The sequence below is a fragment of the Erythrolamprus reginae genome, chromosome 6 (genome assembly GCF_031021105.1).
Source record: "Erythrolamprus reginae isolate rEryReg1 chromosome 6, rEryReg1.hap1, whole genome shotgun sequence".
In the NCBI taxonomy this organism is placed as follows: domain Eukaryota; kingdom Metazoa; phylum Chordata; class Lepidosauria; order Squamata; family Dipsadidae; genus Erythrolamprus; species Erythrolamprus reginae.
In genome coordinates, this window is record NC_091955.1 from 77,157,776 (window position 1) to 77,181,857 (window position 24,082).

Here is a 24,082-nt window from a genome sequence, read left to right on the forward strand (position 1 = left end):
TTTCTGGCAAGCAGGTAGCTCTGTTCAGCCTCCTCCTAATCCCATAAATCTGATTAGCTAGTAGCAATAAAATGCAGTTGCAGAGACTCCAGGTCTCCTCCACCACCACCACCCATCCAACCCCCATACACGCACATACCTACCTTCCCTGGAAACCAAAGTTTGGCACAGTGATGAGAATCCCTTATTTAAGAGCACAGGCTGTCCTTGGAAGGCCTTTTAATTTCCAAAGATTTGGGAACAATAGTTGCGAAGAACGAATGACAATTGCTTTCAAAACACAAGATAACCTTAGGTCTCTGAAAGGCAACCATAATTTCTTTTCTTTTTTTTTGTAAATATTTTTATTGCTTTTTAACAATTTTTATATCACACAACATAAAACAGTGCATAGTGAATTGTGCCCACCACCCCGATACACACACATTCCCCACCACCAAATTGGGGATGTTTCTTGTATAGTCCACTTAACCCAAGAGCAATATATCTGTTTACATATTATAGAGTGATTCCAATTTATTTCTTGTAGCTTGGTCTCGGATTCTGCTCGTCATATATCGTCTTACCCTGTCCTAGGCCAGGCAACCATAATTTCTACATCTGGCGTGTGTCTGTGTTTGTGTGTCTGTCTGTGTGTATTTGTCTATGTCTGTCTGTCCGTCCGTCTGTCTGTGTTTACATGTGTGCGTGCATGAATGTGCGGGGTGTTTATACCGGTATGTGTGTGTGAGAGAGAGAGGGAGAGAGAGAGAGAGAGAGAGAATAGACTGGCTGTGCATTGGTTCACAGTTTAGCAGGTTTAATACAGGATCAGTTTTTCCCCCCCTCGACAGTTACCTGCTCGATTAAAGGCAAACAGCAGATTTGTTTCCAAACATCAGCAATTCCCTAAGGAGGAAGGGGGGGAGACAAGGAGGGAAGCGACAAAGCGGAGAGCAAAGTAGCAGATCGCTTACTATTGTTCCGATGATGTATTTCACAGCCAGCATTTTATATAGCCCCAATCTTTTTTCTTTTTCCTTTTTCTAAATGTAACCCTTTGCCATCATCCTCGGATTTGCTTTGTTACATCTCACAACGTTCTTCAAAGATTACAAAGGTTGGCTGTCTCAGTACTGTCTGACTCCTAGAATTTAAGTTCCTTTTTTTTTAATAAAAAAAAATCTTTTGTAATCTGGGTAGGAAAAAGGCTGAGAAGGTTTCCAAGGACAGTGTGTGGCGTTAAATTGAGAAGGAGGGGAAAAAAACAACGAATGCCTAATCTTGGATTAATTGTAACCTAAACTGTCCTCATTTAATGCCAGGAAAGATGCGAAGGGAATAACTTGGCTTTCATGGAGGGGAGCCATTTATTATGCGCCCTGGATCCATCTCGTTCCTTGAAAGCGGCTCCTTCCAGAAAATTGCGATATGTGGAATTCATGGCCCCAGATGAAAAATGTGTGGCACGTGCATTGTATAGTGATTGGCAGGCTCCTTTTCCTATTGCCGTGGAAACCTAGACACCTCAATTAGACAAGAAGTTCAGGCAGCATGGCAAAGGTGCAAATTGCTTAGACGGAGAGAGTACAGTCAACAATAAGACAAAGTCATTCTTGACCCATCTCCCTCCCAAAAGGCACCAATATTTATTATTTATCACGACGTGGGGAGAAGAAGTAAATTAAGCCAAATCTTTTATTACTTTTTCCAGGACCTTTTATACCAGTGAAATCATTTTCTCTCCGCACTCCCATAACCCCCCCCCCAAAAAAGTAAGGCTGCATAATGAAGGTCATATTGGACTTGTCTTCTCCTGCGCAGGACGGTTTTCAAAATTGAAGTTACCACCAGGTCGGCTTTGCATTCCTGTTTAATTCCTATCGGAAACAAAGGATGGGGAAAAAAAGGCCCCCGTGGATTAGCTAAAGGCCAGGCGTTGAAGGGAGGCAGGTTCAAGAAAGCATGTGTTAGCTGAAAGGGGATTCAAGGATGATGTCTTCTTAGGTTGTTTTAATTATTTTGTCCTGCCAAATTAATTTTGTGACATAGCTGCTGGAAAGGTTTTTTTTTTTTTTAAGAACTGGATGAAAAATAGGGTTTGGGATAATTTCTTGCAACAGAAATGTTGAAACCAGAAGACAGAGGGAACAAGAGCAAATGAATGTAAATCTATGCAAGATTTTGTTTAAGCGTTAAGAGGATCAAGAATCCCAGCAAAGGCTGTGATTGTTTGTTGTTACACTGCTTTACGCTGGGGTGCTCTGAAAATTATTCATACAAAATATAGAAATGAAATAGAAGAATATCTAGAATATATACTGTGTACAACACAGACACACACACACACACACACACACACGTGTCTGTGTGTAACATACTTTTGCTGATAATGAAATATCATTATCAGCATATATATAATGCTGTTTATTTTTGTACTGTAGATAGATAGATAGATAGATAGATAGATAGATAGATAGATAGATAGACTGATAGACAGATAGACAGATAGACAGACGATATATAGATAGATAGATAGATAGATAGATAGATAGATAGATAGATAGATAGATAGATAGATAGATAGAAACATAGAAGACTGATTGCAGAAAAAGACCTCATGGTCCATCTAGTCTGCCCTTATACTGTTTCCTGTATTTTATCTTAGGATGGATATATTTTTATCCCAGGCATGTTTAAATTCAGTTGCTGTCACGTCTGCTGGAAGTTTGTTCCAAGGTTCTACTACTCTTTCAGTAAAATAATATTTTCTCATGATGCTTTTGATCTTTCCCCCAATTAACTTCAGATTGTGTCCCCTTATTCTTATGTTTATTTTCCTATTAAAAACACTTTCCTCCTGAACCTTATTTAACCCTTTAACATATTTAAATATTTCTATCATGCCGCCCCCCCCCCCCTTTTTCCTTCTGTCTTACAGGACTATACAGATTGAGTTCATTAAGTCTTTCTTGATACGTTTTATGCTTAAGACCTTCCACCATTCTTGTAGCCCATCTTTGGACCCATTCAATTTTGTCAATATCTTTTTGTAGGTGAGGTCTCCAGAACTGAACACAGTACAGTATTCCAAATCTGGTCTCACTAGCGCTCTATATAGCGGGATCACAATTCTGCTTGTTATACCTCTAGCTATGCAGCCAAGCATCCTACTTGCTTTTCCTACCACCCAACCACAGCCCGATAGATAGGTAGGTAGGTAGATAGATAGATGTAGATAGATGTAGATATGTAACACAGTACAAAAGCTTTAATATTTATACATTTGGTTTAACTTTTATAAACTTAAAATACAAAAAAGCCATAAGCAAGAACAAACAGGTTTACATGATATAAAAGAATGCTGATATTCAAGATACAAAAGTCATTTGTTCTAAATGCCATAATTAAATCACCAGCTTTTTAATTAAGATTTGGCATCATTTACCATGGAGGAATGGTTGGTGAAATTGACAGAACTTGAAGAGATGGACAATGTGAATCTGACTTCTTTGATTAGAGAAAAGATAATATCTACATTTGTTGGTGACTGGTGACTGGAAACCCATTATGGATTTTTTTTTTTGGTAACAATGAAAAATAAATAAATTAGTACAGTATGGTTTTCATGATTAGTCAGGATAGATTATAGGAAGACAGAGAGTTTGAAATATAAATGTACTTATAATTGCTGTGAAGAATATCAGAAGCTACTTCTTTATATCTTTACGTATTTATGTTTTACTCTTTTTTCACCCTTTTTATTTTCTGTTATCTTGGTCTTTCATTTTCATTTTCTCTCTTTTAATTGACTTATATGCTTATTATGGTTTTTAAAATTTTCAACACTTTTTTAACAAACCTATTAATATATATATATATATATATTAATTTACCTACAATTCAGTTTCAACTGTTATTGTTTGGCACTTACTTTCAATCATTTTTGTGATTCTCTGTCTTGTAAGGCCGGTGAGTGTATAAATTTCTCCATGTAATTCAAGAACTGAAGGCCAACAGAAACAAAAATGGGACTATTGAAAAGGCAAGCCTGTCATCAGTAAGAAAAATACTGTAGGGAAGTCCAAAGATGGGAGATGAAAGAATGTTTTCCTTGAACATATGATATTAGAATCCTGAACAAGAGCCTTTCTTTTGGTGATGGTGGTGACCCAGAGTGGCTAGTGATTAAGGGTAAGGGAACCCCAATACTAGTTTTTTCTCTGTTGTGGAAGCTCACAGGATGTTTTTAAGTCAGTCACTATTTTATAGCCAGGTATATCTGGCTATAAATCATCTGCTACAACGTCCTTCCTGTCAACAACTACTTCAGCTTCAACCACAACAACACATGACCACACAACAGATACAAACTTAAAGCAAACCACTCTAAACTCGACTGCAGGAAATATGACTTTAGTAACCGAGTAGTTGATGCCTGGAACTCACTACCAGACTCTGTAGTATGATCACCTAACCCTCAAAACTTTACCCTTAGACTATCCACTGTTGACCTCTCCCGATTCCTAAGAGCTCAGTCAGGGGCGTGCATAAGTGCATCAGCCTGTGAAACACCTGAGTTGCATTTGTAGAACAGGTTGAAGGTGATTAGTTTTAACTTGGGTGATTCATTTGTGGTCTAATAAGTTCTACTAACTGAGCCCATTTTGTCAGCTTATGAACCACTGTGTGGTTCAAACTTAGAAAATGGCTTAATAATCAAGATTAGTAACTTAAATTCTGGGCAAATTCAAATAGGACTCTAAATCCAACTGCTTTCTTCACAGAATACTGCATGCTACAATATTCCCCGACAAATAAATGAAGCAAATTTTGGTTAAAACAATGGCTGAATTATCTAATGCCAACCCTTATCACCTAGTCTATTATGTTTATGTAATAAGATTTACAAAGTTCTGTTATTATAGCTAATCTCAATACAAGTAGTTCTGCTCTTCCTGTGGAGTTGATTTCCTGATCTGGTTGACACGAGGCAAACATATGTTTTCCTCCTTCAAATTTGCTCACCAGTCCCAAGGATAGTTGGTCCAACCAAGAGTAGAGTAGAGTACAACAGAACAAGAGTTGGAAAGGACCTTGGAGGTCTTCATGTCCAGCCCTCTGCTTAGGCAGGAATCCCTAAGCACATGGTTATCCAACCTCTTCCAGTGTTGGAGCATTCACAACTTCTGGAGACAAGTTGTTCCACTGATTAATTGTTCTGCCAGGAAATTTCTCCTTAATTCTAGATTGCTTCTCTCCTTGTTTAGTTTCCACCCATTGCTTTTTGTCCTACCCCCAGATCTTTGGAGAATAGATTGATTCCTTCTTCTTTGTGGCAACCCCTGAGATATTGGAACACTGCTATCATGTCTCCCCTAGTCCTTCTTTTCATTAAACTAAACATACCGAATTCCAGCAACCATTCTAATCTTTATGTGCTTAAACCTCCAGGCCCCTAATCATCTTAGCCTCTGACCTTTTTGGTTTTCCCCTTCCAAATGAATCCCAAGGAAAATAATCAGGCAGGGAGAGACTCATAACAAGTATTTTTTTAGATCAGCCAATAGAAGTTTCAATTTGGCAGGAATAAAAATTAATACACAGCAGTCTCCCTTAATTCACAACAGTGGAATAAACTCAAAAATACCACCCAAAGAGATTCAATACTCCTTATGACTGAATTAGAACTAAAGATTTTTTGTGGAGGAGGTTTTTGTGTGGGAAAGATATATTGTCATAAAACTGGAAGATGAATTTTAGTTTACAGTTTCCTTAAACATTCTTGTCAGTTCATTGTTGTCTAACTAAAAAACTATCAATAGAATAGAATAGAATAGAATAGAATAGAATAGAATAGAATAGAATAGAATAGAATTCTTTATTGGCCAAGGAATTTGTCTTGGTGCATACGCTCTCGGTGTACATAAAAGAAAATATAGATTTGTCAAGAATCATGAGGTACAACATTTAATGATTATCATAGCGGTCAAATAAGCAATGAGGAAACAATCAATATTAATAAAAGTCTTAACAATACAAGCAACAATTACAGTCATACAGTGGGAGGAAATGGATGATAGGAATTATAAGAAAAAACTAATAGAAATAGAAGTGCATACTTAGTAAAAAGTTTGACAGTGTTGAGGGAATTATTTGTTTAGCAGAGTGATGGCATTCGGGGGAAAACTGTTCTTGTGTCTAGTTGTCGTGGTCTACAGTGCTCTGTAGTGACGTTTTGAGGGTAGGAGTTGAAATAGTTTATGTCCAGGATGCGAGGGGTCAGTAAATATTTTCACCGTCCTCTTTTTGACTCGTGCAGTATACAGGTCCTTAATGGAAGGCAGGTTGGGAGCAATTATTTTTTCTGCAGTTCTGATTCTCCTCTGATGAATGGGATACTAAGTTTAGATGAGTTCCATCTTTATTGAAAATCAGTGGAGAAAGTCCACTATAAGTTAAATCTCACCCGTTTAAGTTAACTGAAAAGACGCAGCTAACTTTTCCTAGATCTACATCAGTATATACCAAGATAAACAAACATTTCACAGCAGCGATGATTTGTACACGACAATTGTTATCACGAGCCCAGTTAAGGACCTTGAAATACAAATACTAAGCCCAGAAGGTCCTGTCAACGGCCTAAGTGGCTTGTAAGAAAAATGCTAATATAGCAGAGTCATTCACATGAAACTTAATCACACTCGGAAGTATCTGAAAGCAAGCTTGCAAGGGCTATCAGTGTGCATCACATCAGTCAAACACTCATCAATAAAAAAGAAATATTTTCTGGGAGGATAAAAAAAAACCCCTCCTGATCCCGATGGACATCTTTGATTTACTGTGTCTTCTCTGTGTGCTGTAAATTGATCCTACTGACTTCCCACCTCCTCTTAGATGTAACCCGCTTCCGCCTGGGTGCTACAAGAATCATTTACATTGACAAATGGATCCAGCCCAGGCATCAGTGAATCTCTTTTTCTCTCCCACAACAAAACAGCTTTTGTGCCTTGAAGGCCTGGAGCGATCTATGATTTCAGCAGGAGACGTTCTGTCTCAAAGACAGCTCTGCTTGAGTTTGTGAATGAGGAGAGTGGATCTGTCCAGACAGAAAATACAAGCATCTCTTTTGTGCCTGGAAGTTGCCAAGGCATTGAGGCACATTTCCTTCCAACATCCTATTTCCACTACCACCCCCACCCCCAAAGAATTAATGTCCCTTGAAAAATTAATTTATCTGGTGTTATTCAGTGATTCAACAGCCTGAGCTGAGGAACATTGATCTGTGCAAGATTTTCAAGAACAGAGAAATGGCTTTATTTTCTTTAGCTGGTAACATATCTTGTTGCAAAACTATAGCCAAAAAGACACCTGTGGTAGCCTGAATCTTCTTTAAGGATCAGGATAAACCCTGTCATTAAACAGAGAAAGTTGGCTCAAGTAGGAAACAGGAGAGACATAGGCATGTGCCCAGCATACCTATAAATTTGAATAACAACAACAATACTGCTAATAATAATAATAATAATAATAATAATAATAATAATAATATGCCAAAGGATGATGATGATGATGATGATAATAATAATAATAATAATAATAATAATAATAATAATAAATGCCAATAATAATAATAATAATAAAGTGCCAAAGGATCTCAGCGGACATTTGAAAACCATCGGAATTGACAAAATCTCCATCTGTCAATTGCAAAAGGCCACTTTACTGGGATCGGCAAACATAATTTGCCGCTACATCACGCAGTCCTAGGTGCTTGGGAAGCGCCCGACTGGTGATGAAATACGAAATCCAGCATAGTGATCTCGTTTGCTGTGTTGTACTGACATAATAATAATAATAATAATAATAATAATAATAATAATAATAATAATAGTAATAGTACAGTGGTACCTCTACTTACGAACTTCATTCATTCCGTGACCAGGTTCTTCAGTAGAAAAGTTTGTAAGAAGAAGCAATTTTTCCCATAGGAATCAATGTAAAAGCAAATAATGTGTGCGATTGGGGAAACCATAGGGAGGGTGGAGGCCCTGTTTCCTCCCAGGAGATTCCTAAAGAGGCCCCATGGAGGCTTCTCCCCGCCTTTTCTGGCCTTGTTTCCTCCCAGGAGATTCCTAGAGAGGCCCCACGGAGGCTTCTCGCCACCTTTTCCAGCCTTGTTTCCTCCCAGGAGATTCCTAGAGAGGCCCCACGGAGGCTTCTCCCTGCCTTTTCCGGTTACAGTTTCGGAGGCTCGGGTTTGTAAGTGGAAAATGGTTCTTGAGAAGAGGCAAAAAAATCTTGAACACCTGGTTCTTATCTAGAAAAGTTCATAAGTAGAAGCATTCTTAGGTAGAGGAACCACTGTACTCTAATCTAGGCTGCTATCCACAGGTGTAATGGAGTTTATTATCCTTCCATCAGGGTTGATAATATCCAGTTACCAGTATCCATTCTACATGTAGAATGGAACTGGGACAGTAGAGATGCATATGGAATGTATAAAAGTTAATGTTATTTTGCTTTAAAACTGATCAATGATAAAAACATAGAACATAGAATAACAGAGTTGGAAGGGACCTCGGAGGTCATCTAATCCAACCCCTTTTGAGCAGGGGAATCTATATCAGGGGAATCAAACTGGTGGCTCCCAGATGTGTCATGCGCATGCAACACCTTCCTCAGCTCCTCAAAGTTCCCAAATATCCTTGAAATTATTCAAAGTCAGATTGTTTTGCTCCATTCTGTATTAATGGGTTTCTTCTCCTTTAAGTATAATCTTTCCTTCTTTCTGGTTTCCTTTAGTGACAGTTTCCAAACATCCTCTTATCATTTTTAAAAAACTAATCAACTACATTTTATTTATTTATTGATTGATTTGATTTGATTTGATTTGATTTGATTTGATTTGATTTGATTTGATTTGATTTGATTTGATTTGATTTGATTTGATTTGATTTGATTTGATTTGAATGCCACCCCTCTCCGTAGACTCGGGGCGGCTCACAAAAACAATAAAACAATTCAAGACAAATCTAATAATTTAAAAACATTTTTAAAAAACCCGTCATTAAAGCAGACATACACACAAACATAGCATACATGAATTGTATAGGCCCAGGGGAGATGTCTAAAATTCCCCCATGCCTGATGGCAGAGATGGGTTTTAAGGAGTTTGCGAAAGACAAGGAGGGTGGGGGCAATCCTAATCACTGGGGGGAGCTGGTTCCAGGGGGTCGGGGCCGCCACAGAGAAGGCTCTTCCCCTGGGGCCCACCAAATGACATTGTTTAGTCGACGGGACCCGGAGAAGGCCAACCTAATCGGTCGCTGGGATTCGTGCGACAGAAGGCGGTCCTGGAGATATTCTGGTCCGATGCCATGAAGGGCTTTATAGGTCATAACCAACACTTTGAATTATGACCGGAAATTGATCGGCAACCAATGCAGACTGTGGAGTGTTGGTGTAACATGGGCATACCTGGGGAAGCCCATGATTGCTCTCGCAGCTGCATTCTGCACAATCTGAAGTTTCCGAACACTTTTCAAAGGTAGCCCCATGTAGAGAGCGTTACAGTAGTCAAATCTCGAGGTGATGAGGGCATGAGTGACTGTGAGCAATGACTCTCGGTCCAGATAGGGCCGCAACTGGTGCACCAGGCGAACCTGGGCAAACGTCCCCCTCGCCCCAGCTGAAAGATGGTTCTCTAATGTGAGCTGTGGATCAAGGAGGATGCCCAAGTTGCGGACCCTCTCTGAGGTGGTCAATAATTCCCCCCCCCCCAGGGTGATGGACGGACAAATGGAATTGTCCTTGGGAGGCAAAACCCACAGTCACTCCGTCTTATCCGTGTTGAGTTTGAGTCTGTTGACACCCATCCAGACCACAACAGCCTCCAGGCACATCACTTCCACTGCTTTTTTTCATTTTCTCACATGAAAGTTTCTTGCACTTAGTTTCAAAATCTTCATTGGAAGGATTCTTGTAATTTACTTCAACATCTTAATTCAAGTCCTTCTGTAGCCTCTTAAGCTGTTTATAAATTTGCAAAACTGATGTTCTAATTACCCTTTGGCTGTTTATTTTTCCCCCCCAAACCCTTAAAACTTGCATGAAACTTCTTTCATCAAGGATAAAAAGAAACTCACCTGGTGTAATGAAATTTGCCTTCCTGAAGGTACAAAATATCCCAAAAGCCATAGCAATATCCAGAAGAGATTAAGAAAGGAAATATGCCAACCCAAAGTTTGTGGTTGTTGTTGTTGTTGTTGTTATTATTATTATTATTATTTATTGGATTTGTATGCCGCCCCTCGCCGTAGACTCGGGGCGGCTAACAACAATGATAAAAACAGCATGTAACACTCCAATACTAAAACAACTAAAAAAAACCTTATTATAAAACCAAACATACACGCAAACATACCATGCATAAATTGTAAGGCCTAGGGGGAAGGAATATCTCAGTTCCCCCTTCCTGACAGCAGAGGTGGGTGGGGGCAATTCTAATCTCTGGGGGGAGGTGGTTGCAGAGGGCTGGGGCCGCCACAGAGAAGGCTCTTCCCCTGGGTCCCGCCAAACAACATTGTTTAGTTGACGGGACCCGGAGAAGACGCACTCTGTGGGACCTAACTGGTCGCTGGGATTCGTGCGGCAGAAGGCGGTCCCTGAGATAATCTGGTCCGGTGCCATGAAGGGCTTTATAGGTCATAACCAACACTTTGAATTGTGACCAGAAATTGATCGGCATCCAGTGCAGACTGAGGAGTGTTGGTGTAACATGGGCATGTTTGGGGAAGCCCATGATTGCTCTCTCAGCTGCATTCTGCACGATCTGAACTTCCAAAGTGCCAAGCTGCAAACCTCTAAAACCTTCCCCAGAGTTACAAGTCTCCTTATGGCAGTGCTTCTCAAATATTTTCTATTACACCCTGCCCTCCAGGAAGAAGTAAACATTTTGTGGCCTCCCCAACTCTCAGATCTGGGCCCTCTTATGTCTGGAAAAACTTTCAAGACACGTGGTTGCCTGATTCTTCTTTATTAGGAATTGGCTCCTGTGTAATAAAACAAACAACAAGGTATACGGTTGAAGTTTGTGGCAAAGCGCGCGGCTTAGGTTGCCATTTTTAAAGTATTTTTCCCTGTAGGCGTGGCTTTGACAGCTGCTCAAATTTCCTGGCTGCGGTTCAACCAATCCGCGGCCAGTATGTAAATGAGGTGGATTTGCATACACTATTTACATAATTTATTTACATACTGTATATTTACATAGGGACACAACAGGGCCCAATGGAATTTTAGTGTTAATATTTATTATTTTACTTATTATAAGCTGCAAGCAAACTATTGGCTGGGGAAGGCTGCTCTGTCCACCTACCTGGGAGTAAGTCACACTGAACTCAGTGGAGCATGTATTCGCTTAGGCAGGCATAGGCTACTGTGGTTGGGGCCCTCTTTGGACATGGGGCCAGGCCAGCTAAATTAAGCCAATAGTCTGGGGTGGCCGACCTGGCCCATAAACGCCGCCTCTGCCGGGCACTCACAGTGAATGGTGTGGAAGGAGGCTTTAGGGCAGTTATGGCGAACCTATGGCATGGGTGCCATAGGTGGCACATAGAGCCATATCTGCTGGGATAGGAACATAAGAAGAGCCATGCTGAATCAGGCCAAAGCCATTGAGTCCAGCATTCTGTATCACACAGTGGCCCGCCAATTGTCCATGGGGATCTTGAGCAGAAAGAGAAGGCAAAACCCTCCCTTTCTCTTTACCCCCAACAAATGGTACCCAAAGGAATCCTGCCTGCCTCAACCAACATAGAGGCAGCACATGGACATCCGTTTCAATAACCACCGATACATTTGGCATCCATGAATCTGTCTAATCCTGCCTTGAAGCTATCAAGGCTGACAGCTGTCACGACCTCTTCTGGAAGTGAATTCCATAAACCAATGACCCTCTGGGTGAAGAAATATTTCCCTTGATTTGTCCTCAGTTTCTTACCTATGAGCTTTAGGGAGTGCCCCCTCGTCCTAGTATTGTGTGATAGAGAAAAGAATTGCAAGAAGTTAGAGAAGTTAGAAGATAGAGAATTTTTCTCTATCCACCTTTTCTATCCCATGCATGATTTTATACACTTCAATCAAATCACCCCTTAAACGCCGTCGTTCAAGGCTGAAGAGACCAAGGCGTTGCAACCTGGTTTGATAAGGGAGGTGCTCCATTTCCTTTATCATTCTTGTTGGGATTAGGAATGATTGACAGTATGCACGCAATTTATATTGCTATTTGCTGCTTTATTGTTATTATATATTAATTTATTGTGAGTATTGTGAGCCGCCCAGAGTCCTATTGGAATTGGGCGGCATATAAATGTCACAAATCAATAAACTCCGCACAAACAATTTGATGATTTATTTTAAGGAGGTAACAGGCGAGTAATACCCTTTACTCTTAAATTGATTTTCAACTGAAAGGAAAAGCCAGAATATGCCCCTTGGACTGGTTTTGTGTATGATTAGTGTTGGGTGGCAATAACAAAGAACAAAGTCTGGGGTAACATTGCAAAGTAAACACCTTCAAGGTATCCACCTGGAATGTGTCAAACAAACAAGGACATTAATTTGATCATTAATTATAGAAGGCCTTCAAGAGAGTCAGCAAGATGCTGCTGCCCTCACTACTTATACAGGGACTCCTAGAACATGGGCCAGTGATGGGCTCCTAAAGGTATGGTCATGTATGCAAAACAGGTAGAAAAATTTGGGTCAGGTAAGCAGAACCAGTAGAAAAATGTTGCTTTTTTCCTTTTTTTCTCCTTCTGGGCTCTGCATATGTTTTTTTCTATCGCAGTAAATGAGGTTGAATCAGAAGTGGGCTCCTGGCAGGACGGCGTGGAACGCTGTTCCACGAGTGAAAATGGAGTTGCGCGTGCATCTCCATCGCCACCCGCCGTGCACGCACCGTGCATGTGAGATTCAGCTTCTGCGCATGTGCAGAAGCCAAATCTCGCCGCCCTAGCCAGCAGTGACGGCACCCACCACTAGGTGGGGCCAGAGAGCACAGCATTTGTTCAGCAGGCATGGGGCACCTCTGCCGCCGCTGCCGCTGGGCCCATTTGGAGAGGAGACTCGAGCTGCCTGGTGCATTTCCTGGCTCAGCGAAGGCTCGGCTAGGAGACGCGTCTGTTGCTCCACTGCAAACAGAGTGGGACCGGGACAGTTCAAGCAGGCAGAGCACGGCACGTCTCCTAGCTGAGCCAGCATGAGAAGCAGCTCAAGGAGATGGCTTCCACCTGCCAGGCCTGCCCTGGAGCATATTTTCCTGCTGCCCTAAGGAATGTGCAGGTGGATGTGGGGGAAACATCCACATGCCGCAGGCCTGTTTTGCTACCGATGGAATCTGCCGATGAAGCCTCCTCTGACCAAGGAAGCGTGAGTGAAAGGGAAGAGGGGAGTTTAGCAGACAGCCCAGGAGGAGATCAATCATCTGTATCATCCCTGGATTCTGAACAAGAATTAATGACACATCCACGCATGTGTAGAGTGATGCCTAGGAGACAACAACTGAAGGATTATTACAAGAGAAAATGAGGCCACCTGTGGTTGGGTGGGGCTGCTGTAATTAGTGCTACAGATAAAATTGTAGCCTGGTGTTTTAGCCTCATGGCAGTTTATCTGATTCATTGTTTCATCAAGATCGTGGTTTTTGTGCTGTTCAAAATTGTGTGTAGACTCTCTGGACTTTAGAATTGGACTCAATTTCCCAGTTATTGGGTGAGCAATTGGATTGCATTTAACCTGTGCCTTGTGTGTACCAGAAAATCCCTTTGACATTTAAAAAGGGAGCTGTTTCTGTTTTTCTGTTTATAAAAACTTTTGGGTTCTCCTTTTATCGTGTGGTGTGTGTCTTCCTGGACTAATTACCCTGTAATTACGGGCGGTTGAAACACGCCGGCAGAACACAGGGGAGCTGCCAGAAGAAAGAGATCTGGGACTAACAGGGACACCTTTGCCTTTGATGGCAGCCACGGGGTTGGGTTCCTGCACGGTGGCGGCAGTCCATCCCACCTGGAAGTTGCCAGCACAAAGAAATCCTTTTCTTCCTGCAAGATTTCTTCCCGCTGGTAGCTCCCAGGTGGAACAGCTTCAGCCATGATTCTGTGCATGCGCAGGAAATTGAAGGGTGGGCACGCCTGCCCGCCCCCCTTCCATGCTCCCTCCCAAATGTTCCAGTAGGGCCGTGAATGCCTGCCCTTTACTGGGTTGAATGTATATCATTTTAGAAGAGCTGTGCATACATGTGTGTGTACATGCATATACAGTTTATATAGTAGATAATGTATATTTTGTGTGCCTGTGTGTAATATGTATGTACACATATGGCAAATATACATAGAATTAAATAGTATATTTTGGAGGTTCAGTAATAGTAAATAGATAGGGAAATTGTATCTCTTTGAGGCGAGGAGAGGCCAGGCACCCTAACCCTAACCCAAACCATTGGCATGAGTGACATCAAGTTGGCCACCTTTAAGCCAACATGACCTTTAAGCCACCTTGATCACATGATCATCAAGCCACTCCCATCTAGTCACATGGCCAGCAAGCCACAGCCACAAAACAAGCTACACCCACAGTGTGGTAGTAAAAAAATTTGAGCCCTTCACTGCCAAAGGCCCCCAAACATGGCAACTTCTTGCAAGACTTGTGGACTTCATAGCATAGTTGGCTGGAGAATTCTGGGAGTTGAAGTCCACAAGTCTTAAAGTTGCCAAGTTTGAAGACCTCTGTCTTAGACGTAGGACCACATCTCTGTTGTTAAGTAAGACAGCTGTTAATTCAATTTTGCCCCATTTTGCAACCTGACTTGCCACACTTGAATTACACCATCCAAGATCCACCTCTCTGGTAATTTATATTAATTAACATAGAGTTCTACTGTCAGAAACTGCTTCTGAAGGGGAATTCTCTTTTCCCTGCATTTATGTCTGCCTGAGCTATTTAGAGTGCAAGATGATCAGAAGATAAGCCGTCTTCTCATATTTGTATCTTGTCTGTAGTTACTCCAAGATCTTTTACATTCCCTGATAGACTACAAGTATAGTCATGTTTTTAAAGTACAAGGAGAAGTGGTGTAGATAGCATGAAGTTAGTGAAGATTAGATACTTTGTTCTGGTCTAATCCTCATATCTTTTTATTGTTCAGTTTGGCAGACAGCACAAGTTCCCAAGAGATTTGTTTCTAATATTATTACTCTAGTCTCCAATTCTACTCCACCCTTCGCTATGCTTCCTTTTTGCTCTGAGGAGCTGGTTGATCTATTTGCTTACTTTTTTAAAAAAGTCTAAATTCACTTCAAAATGCAGCATTAATGCTAAGGGAACGGTATTAAGTAAGCTGTTGTTTAGGGAACAAAAAGAGAGAACTTTTAAAAATAGAGGAGTGTTGGGGCAAGTTATTCTTGTTTACAGCTAATTTCAGTAAGAAAAACCAGATCCTCTCTATGATTCACTATAATTAAAACATGTAGCCTGTTTGTTTGTTTTGTCAAGTACCTATAGGTGGTATACAAAGATATAATAATATTCATATATATGATACTAGTAAAAGAGAAACATTAGAACAGGAGACGGAAGGCACTCTGGTGCACTTATACACGCCCCTTACTGACCTCTTAGGAATCAGGAGAGGTCAACAGTGGATAGTCTAAGGGTAAAGTTTTGGGGGTTAGGTGATGATATTACAGAGTCTGGTAGTGAGTTCCACGCATCAACTGCTCGGTTACTAAAGTCATATTTCCTGCAGTCGAGTTTAGAGCGGTGTGCTCGAGTGTTGTTGTGGTTGAAGCTGAAGTAATTGTTGACAGGAAGGACGTTGTAGCAGATGATTTTATGGGCTATGCTTAGGTCATGTTTAAGGCGATGTAGCTCTAAGCTTTCTCAATCTGGGATTGTAAATCTAGTTGCGTAGGGTATTCTGATGCGAGCAGTAATAGTGTGGTTCATTTTGTGGGTGTGGCTTAATGGTCATGTGACTGGGTAGGAGTGGCTTGCCGTCCATGTGATCAGGTGGGAGTGGCTTGAACGATCATCATCATTCAAATGAACTGTTAAGTCATCGATTTACAAACCTTACTAGTGTCGCTTGCTGGGGTTACAATTTGCTTCATGTTTCCTGCACTCTCCTTCCTGGGTCGCCCCCCCTCCCGCCTCAGGCTGGCTAGGTAGCGCTGCTTCCACCCACACCTTCTGCTTGCACCTCAGGCAGGAGGTGGCCATGGGAGGCTAGAGGGGAGCCGGGCAGGAGAGAGGGAAGGTCGTCTGAGGCCAGGAAGAAGGAAAGAGGAAAAAAGCAAGGAGCGCAGACGTAGCAGCAGCAGGAGGGGGGGGGAAGGAGAGCCAAGCTGAGACCAGTAATCCAGGAAGTGACAGCCACCGATCAGCTGGAGCTGCACACGCATCTTCATTTCCGCTGATGGAACTGTGTTCTACTCTGTCCTGCCTGCTGCCCACCCCTGGTTGCGAGTAGAGGAATGGAGGGCTCTTCTAGTAAAGTATCTCTGGACATTTTCTAGCCTAGTCAAAGTGTTGTGGTTGGCTCTGGCCCAGCTCCTGCCCCAAGGAATGTCCAGGTGGATGTGGGGGAAACATCCACATGTCACAGGCCTGTTTTGCTCCCGGTGGAATCTGCCGACGAAACCTCCTCTGACCAAGGAAGCCTGAGTGACAGGGAAGAGGGGAGTTTGGCAGACAGCCCAGGAGGAGATCAATCAACTGTATCATCCCTGGATTCTGAACAAAAATTAATGACACATCCACGCATGCGTAGAGTGATGCATAGGAGACAACAACTGAAGAATTATTACAAGAGAAAATGAGGCCAGCTGTGGTTGGGTGGGGCTGCTGTAATTAGTGCTACAGATAAAATTGTAGCCTGGTGTTTTAGCCTCATGGCAGTTTATCTGATTCATTGTTTTGTCAAGATCGTGGTTTTTGTGCTGTTCAAAATTGTGTGTAGACTCTCTGGACTTTAGAATTGGACTCAATTTCCCAGTTATTGGGTGAGCAATTGGATTGCATTTAACCTGTGCCTTGTGTATACCAGAAAATCCCTTTGACATTTAAAAAGGGAGCTGTTTCTGTTTTTCTGTTTATAAAAACTTTTGGGTTTTCCTTTTATTGTGTGGTGTGTGTCTTCCTGGACTAATTACCCTGTAATTACGGGCGGTTGAAACATGCCAGCAGAACAAATAGAGTAAAAACCAACAAGTTGCATAAAGCCCTCTACAATCTCAGTCTCAAAACACGATTAGGGGACTGGAGGCTAAAACATATGAAGAATGATTGCAGGAACTGTGTATGTCTATTTTAATTTTAAAAAGGACTAGGGGAGACATGATAGCAGTGTTCCAATATCTCAGGGGTTGCCGCAAAGAAGAAGGAGTCAACCTATTCTCCAAAGCACTTGAAGATAGGACAAGAAGCAATGGGTGGAAACTAATCAAGGAGTGAAGCAACTCAGAACTAAGGAGAAAATTCCTGACAGTTAGAACAATTAATCAGTGGAACAGCTTGCCTACAGAAGTTGGGAATGCTCCAACACTGGAAGTTTTAAAGAAGACGTTGGCTAACCATTTGTCTGAAGTAGTGTAGGCTTCCTGCCTAGGCAGAGGGTTGAACTCCAAGATCTCCAAGGTCCCTTCCAACTCTGTTGTTGGTGTTGTTGTTGTTAGTGGTAGTAGTAGTAGTAGTAGTAGCAGCAGCATTGTGTCATACTGTTCCTTTAATTCTGGGACTAAATGATCTAAATTTACGTATTAGACCTCAGTGGAAAAGCCCAGCAATTATATAATTTGTGATATTACCTCCATTTTTCTAAACATTAGGAATTGTAACACACAGTTGCAGGAAGTCTCTCTCCAAAAGATACTTAAGCAGTCAGACTGATCTTTGTTCAGCTACATAGGTGTTGAATTCTGGATAACCAGCTACAGAACAGAACAGATGGGTGGCGGGCGGGCAGGGGGGGGGATAGAATTCTAAACCTTATCAGTTCAAACTTGCTGGGGTCACTGTCCAAGCTCCTACTCTGGCTGCAAACAAACTGCCTTCTTGCCATTAGCTCTGCTTGTGTAAACTCCCAAGTTAAACAAAACCAAGAGCTGCAGACGACATTTATTGTCTACTTTAAAAGCAGACTTGTCGGTAGGTCAGCATCTCCCCACCCGCCCGCAACAGATTTGCAGGTACTTCTGACCTGCTCCATCCTTATATGCAGGGCTTTCCATCCCAAAAGGTTGAAGATTTACAGGGAAGCGCCATAAATCTCCTAACCAGTGGGAATGTGCTTTTCGTGCATTAAAAGGTCTGTGGAAGTGCCTGCCCCAGCCACCCCTAGTTTTTCCTCTTTGAGACACCCCAATAAAAGTTTAGTCCCCATTTGAGGTTCCTCTGGACGGCCTCCAGTTCCAACCATCTGAGCTTTTCCCGGGGGGCTGTTTGCTTCTCTCCATAACTCACCATCTTTCCTCCCCCTTCCCTAGTCATTCCTACTCCTGATTGCAAATTCTACCTAATGCAATTTAGAAGAAGCCAAAGGCTTTACTAGCTTAAGACCTGAGAGTCCATAGCAATTGAATCTATGCTGTTAATGTAGGTTCCCTTTAGGCGAGTCGCTTAGCTTTGCTTTCCCCCGATTCTTTGTTCTTGGTTTCCTTTATGTCACGGAATAAAGCCGAACCCATCATATTTTCTGCTGGTCTCTGAAACCAGTGAGATGCATATGCATTTTCCCCCCAAGGAGCTTGTTTCTTTGTTGGCAGACGTTCCTGCCAGCATTGTCGCTGCATTATTTTCTCTTTGCAGGAGCTGCTATTGTCAGATACATGCCATGGTTCCCATATGAAAGAGTGCATAAAATCATAACTGATAAGTGTGTTTCCTGGATATCAGGCAACTTGGGCGTCCTCCTCGATCCACAGCTCACATTAGAGAAACATATTTTGGCTGTGGCGGGGGGGCGTGTGCCCAGGTTCGCCTGGTGCACTAGTTGTGGTCCTATTTGGACCGGGAGTCACTGCTCACAGTCACTCATGCCCTTACACCTCGAGGCTCGACTACTGTAATGCTCTCTACATGGGGCTACCTTTGAAGAGTGTTCGGAAACTTCAGATCGTGCAGAATGCAGCTGCGAGAGCTATCATGGGCTTCCCTAGGTATGCCCATGTTACACCAACACTCCGCAGTCTGCATTGGTTGCCGATCAGTTTCCGGTCACAATTCAAAGTGTTGGTTATGACTCATAAAGCCCTTCATGGCATCGGACCAGAATATCTCCAGGACCGCCTTCTGCCGCACGAATCCCAGCGACCAGTTAGGTCCCACAGAGTTGGCCTTCTCTGGGTCCCGTCAACTAAACAATGTCGTTTGGCGGGGCCCAGGGGAAGAGCCTTCTCTGTGGCGGCCCCGGACCTCTGGAACCAACTCCCCCCAAAGATCAGAATTGCCCCCACCCTCCTCGTCTTTCATAAGCTCCTTAAAACCCACCTCTGTCGTCAGGCATAGGGGAATTGAGATATTCCTTCCCCACAGGCCTATACAATTTATGCATGGTGTGCTTGTGTGTATGCTTGGTTTTTAATAAGGGTTTTTAGTAATTTAAATATTAGATTTGTTATATGCTGTTTTTATTGTTGTTGTTAGCCGCCCCGAGTCTACGGAGAGGGGCGGCATACAAACCAACCAACCAACCAACCAACCAAATAAATAAATAAACAAACAAATAAATAAACAAATAAACAAACAAACAAACAAACAAAAATAAAAATTAATAAATAGATAAATAAATAAACAAACAAACAAACATACATACATACATACATACATACATAGATAAATTTCTGGAAAGAGGAAACGCATACATCAGGTGAGACAGGCTCTGAAGGAAGCATGTTAAACTGGCATGACCCCCAATTTAATTGACTGAAGGTAGGTTTTTTTAAATTATTTTGTTCTGTTTTTGTGGCTCAATATTCCAGCTAGCCAGATACCGTCTTCTCTGCCTAATAATTGCAGGCCTCTCATCGCTGAATCAATCAGCGAGCCCTCTCCCGGTGAGATTTTATAATCCAGATGGTATTACTCAGATTAAGCATCGCCTTAGGTGGAGTCCCAACTTCAGTGAGAAAATGACGGCTCGGCTAAATACCCAGCAGATGCTGAATCAGACGTGTTTCCCAGTTGCAAAACTCAATTGTGCCTCTTATTTTCAGCACACTCCATCATGTGCTACATTCTTTACCTGGCCACTCTATGCCAGCTCAGAAAGACTAACCTGAAGCAGAGATGGTTTCATCATAGAGCCGGGGTGGCGCAGCAGGTAGAGTGCTGTACTGCAGGCTACTGAAGCTGACTGTAGATCTGTAGGTCAGCAGTTCAAATCTCATCACCGGCTCAAGGTTGACTCAGCCTTCCATCCTTCCGAGGTGGGTAAAATGAGGACCCGGATTGTGGGGACAATATGCTGACGCTGTCAAAAAAGTGCTATTGCTTACATGTTGTAAGCCAACCTGAGTCTAAGGAGAAGGGCAGCATAAAAATCGAATGAATGAATGAATGAATGAAGGAAGGAAGGAATGAATGAATGAATGAATGAAGGAAGGAAGGAATGAAGGAATGAAGGAATGAAGGAAGGAATGAAGGAATGAAGGAATGAAGGAATGAAGGAATGAAGGAATGAAGGAATGAAGGAATAAATAAATAAGAGCAGACCTCAGAGGCAAGCTTTTTAATTGAGCTATTGATCCAATTTCAATCCCAGCCTAAGCAATTATTAAAATCCGAGGTGTTTTTATTCTATGGGTCAACGGAGAGAGCTTGTCCTCACTATAATGCCCCCCTCCCAACAAGGGAAAGTTTGGGGAACATGATTGAAACATTTAAATATGTTAAAGGGTTAAAGGAGGGAAGTGTTAAAGGGTTAAAGGAGGGAAGTGTTTTTAATGGGAAAGTGAACACAAGAACAAGGGGGCACAATCTGAGGTTAGTTGGGGGAAGGATTAGAAGTAACGTGAGAAGATATTGTTTTACTGAAAGAGTAGGAGATGCTTGGAACAAACTTCCAGCAGACGTGGTTGGTAAATCCACAGTAACTGAATTTAAACATGCCTGGGATAAACATATATCCATCCTAAGATAAAATACAGGAAATAGTATAAGGGCAGACTAGAGGTCTTTTTCTGCTGTCAATCTTATATGTTTATATGTTTCTACTTCTTTGCAGATACAATTTTAACTATCAGTTGTGAGACTGCTCCCATTGCCTTGCTTTATTCAAACTTAGACTTTGAAGCTCTTAATTTTATGCAGCACATTGCATGCCTTTTATTTGTCAGGGTTGTTTCCATTTTTTTAATATTACGTAACACAACAAACTTATGTAATGTTGTTATGGGTGTTTGGTCAAAGTCATAAACTGACTGATAAATCAGTGAGGCAGTTGCTGGAGAGCCTCTAAGAACAACCAGTTACCAAACTATTTATAAGGAAAATTCAGCTGCTTGGAGAAAGATTAAAGTACAATTCTCAGCGAGGAGAGCCGAAGACCAGCTGAGCCAAGCCCCAGCATGAATAAGAACCTTGGATAGCTCCAAATGTTGTGCCAGCAGGGATATTGGTACAACACTCTGAAGTTTTAAGTAGGGAGTCAGGATTTATACTGTCGTCAGATATACTGACTGATATATACAATTAGAACTGTTAAGAACCCTCATCTGATTTTGTTATCTTACATCTCTGCAAGATCAGACCAGAGGGGTGGAAATGGGAACACAGGCTTCGGGTTTGATGGCTGTGCCCTGCAGCTAGGAGATTTTTATCTGTGGGATTGGCTCCTCTTTATACTTCTGCTACATGCTGCGGAGCCTAAGAGACAGGGATCAAAACAGTCTCCCATTGAAAACATCTTAGGTGGCTGAGCATTTTAGTGGCACAGTATTCCCAGCCTATCATCATGCCTAGAGAATTATGGGGAATGGAAAGAAACATAGAAACATAGAAGATTGATGGCAGAAAAAAGACTTCATGGTCCATCTAGAATACCCTTATACTATGTTGTGGTTAGCTCTGGCCCAGCTCCTGCCCCAAGGACTGTGGATGTGGGGGGGACATCCACATGCTGCAGGCCTGTTTTGCCCCTGGTGGAATCTGCTGATGAAGGCTCCTCTGACCAAGAAGACATGAGTGACAGGGAAGAGGAGAGTGTGGCAGACAGCTCAGAAGGAGATCAATTATCTAGCTCCTCCTTGGATTCAGAACAAGAGTTAATAATACAGCCACCCATGCAGAGATTGATGCACAGGCAACAACAACTGAGAGATTATTATCAAAGAAAATGAGGCCACCTGTGGTTGGGTGGGGCTATGGTAATTAGTGAGGCTGCTATAAATAGCAGCCTGTGGGTTTGGCCATTGTGGAGGATTATCTGATCATTGTGTTTCGTGACTGCTTTACTGACTTTGACCTTTTGTGTGCTGATTTTTCCCCGCTTTGAAACTAAACCAGGGCAAAGTGTGTTTCACTTTGTGAAAGAAGAAGGACTGTGAATTGCCTCACAGCTGCAAACTAAGTATCACAGAACTGATAAGGGACGTGTACAAATTACCAGTTTGTTTGGAGACGAGTGCTCTTTGCTATACCAAAAGAGGGCTTGGTTTAAGTGAATTTTCATTATAAAGAACATTGTTTTGAATTTTCAAATGTGTGTGTGTGTCTGAAATTTGTACCTGTGAATTTTTGGGAGGATTCTACCAGAGAGCCCGACAGAACATACTATTTCCTGTATTTTATCTTAGGATACAGTATGTTTATCCCAGGCATGTTTAAATTCAGTTACTGTGGATTTAGCAATCACGTCTGCTGGAAGTTTGTTCCAAGCATCTACTACTCTTTCAGTCAAATAATATTTCCTCACGTTGCGTCTGATCTTTTCCCCAACTAACCTCAGATTGTGTCCCTTTGTTCTTGTGTTCACTTTCCTATTAAAAAGACTCCCCTCCTGAACCTTATTTAGCCCTTTAACATATTTAAATGTTTCGATCATGTCCCCACTTTCCCTTCTGTCCTTCAGACTATACAGATAGAGTTCATGAAGTCTTTCCTGATAAGTTTTATGCTTAAGACCTTCCACCATTTTTGTAGCTCGTCTTTGGACCTGTTCAATTTTATAAAGGGTGTCCCCTGCCCAGTTGTAGCATTGCCTATTGCTGAACAAACAGTCCTGGAAAATAGCAGTCCGTGAGGATTACTTCCTAATTGTTCTTAGACTAACTTCTTGCAATTATCTTTGAGTAGATTGGTTTTCCTTCTTGTATGGTGTTTACTAATTTCTGCTTCATGGGGGTGACTTCAGCATGAAAAACCTGTGAGCAAATTATATACAGTAATTGCTGGGCTTTTCCACTGAGGCCTAATACCTAAATTTAGACCATTTAGTCCCAGAATTAAAGGAACAGTCTGACATCATCATCATCATCATCATCATCATCATAATAATAATAACAACAACAACAACAGAGTTGGAAGGGACTTGAAGGTCTTCTGGTTCAACCTCTTGCTTAGGCAGAAAACCCTACACTACTTGAGACACATGGTTATCCAACATCTTAAAAACTTCCAGTGTTGGAGCATTCACAACTTCTGGAGGCAATCTGTTCCACTGATCAATTGGTCTAACTGTCAGGAAAATTCTCCTTAGTTCTAAGTTGCTTCTCTCCTTGTTCAGCTTCCACTCATTGCTTCTTGTTGTACCCTCAGGTATTTGGAGAATAGTTTGACTCCTTCTTTGTGGCAATCCCTTAGATATTGGAACACTGCTATCATGTCTCCCCTGATCCTTCTTTTCATTAAACTAGCCATGCCAAGTTCTTGCAACTGTTCTTCATATGTTTTAGCCTCTAGTTCACTCATCATCAGTCTTATATGTATTTCTTATATATAAGACAAAATCTTATATGTATTTCTTTAGCAAATCAAGAATCACCCCTAGCCACACACTTATTCCCCAGTAACTGGACTTTAGAATTGAAAGTTAATTGCTTATTTCTCA

At 41.8% G+C, this 24,082-nt stretch overlaps 1 long non-coding RNA gene across 2 annotated transcripts in view; it reads left to right on the top strand.

Moving 5' to 3' along the window:
* The window catches only part of LOC139169758 (uncharacterized), a 79,633-nt gene that overhangs the window by 26,163 nt on the left and 29,388 nt on the right, over positions 1-24,082 (top strand). The window contains exon 1 of one of the 2 annotated variants that reach the window (XR_011559518.1): positions 12,623-12,706. The exons of the other annotated variant lie outside the window; for it this stretch is intronic. This is a non-coding gene — a long non-coding RNA (uncharacterized lncRNA). Of the gene's footprint in view, positions 1-12,622; positions 12,707-24,082 lie in introns of those variants that run through there. 2 annotated transcript variants of the gene reach the window in all.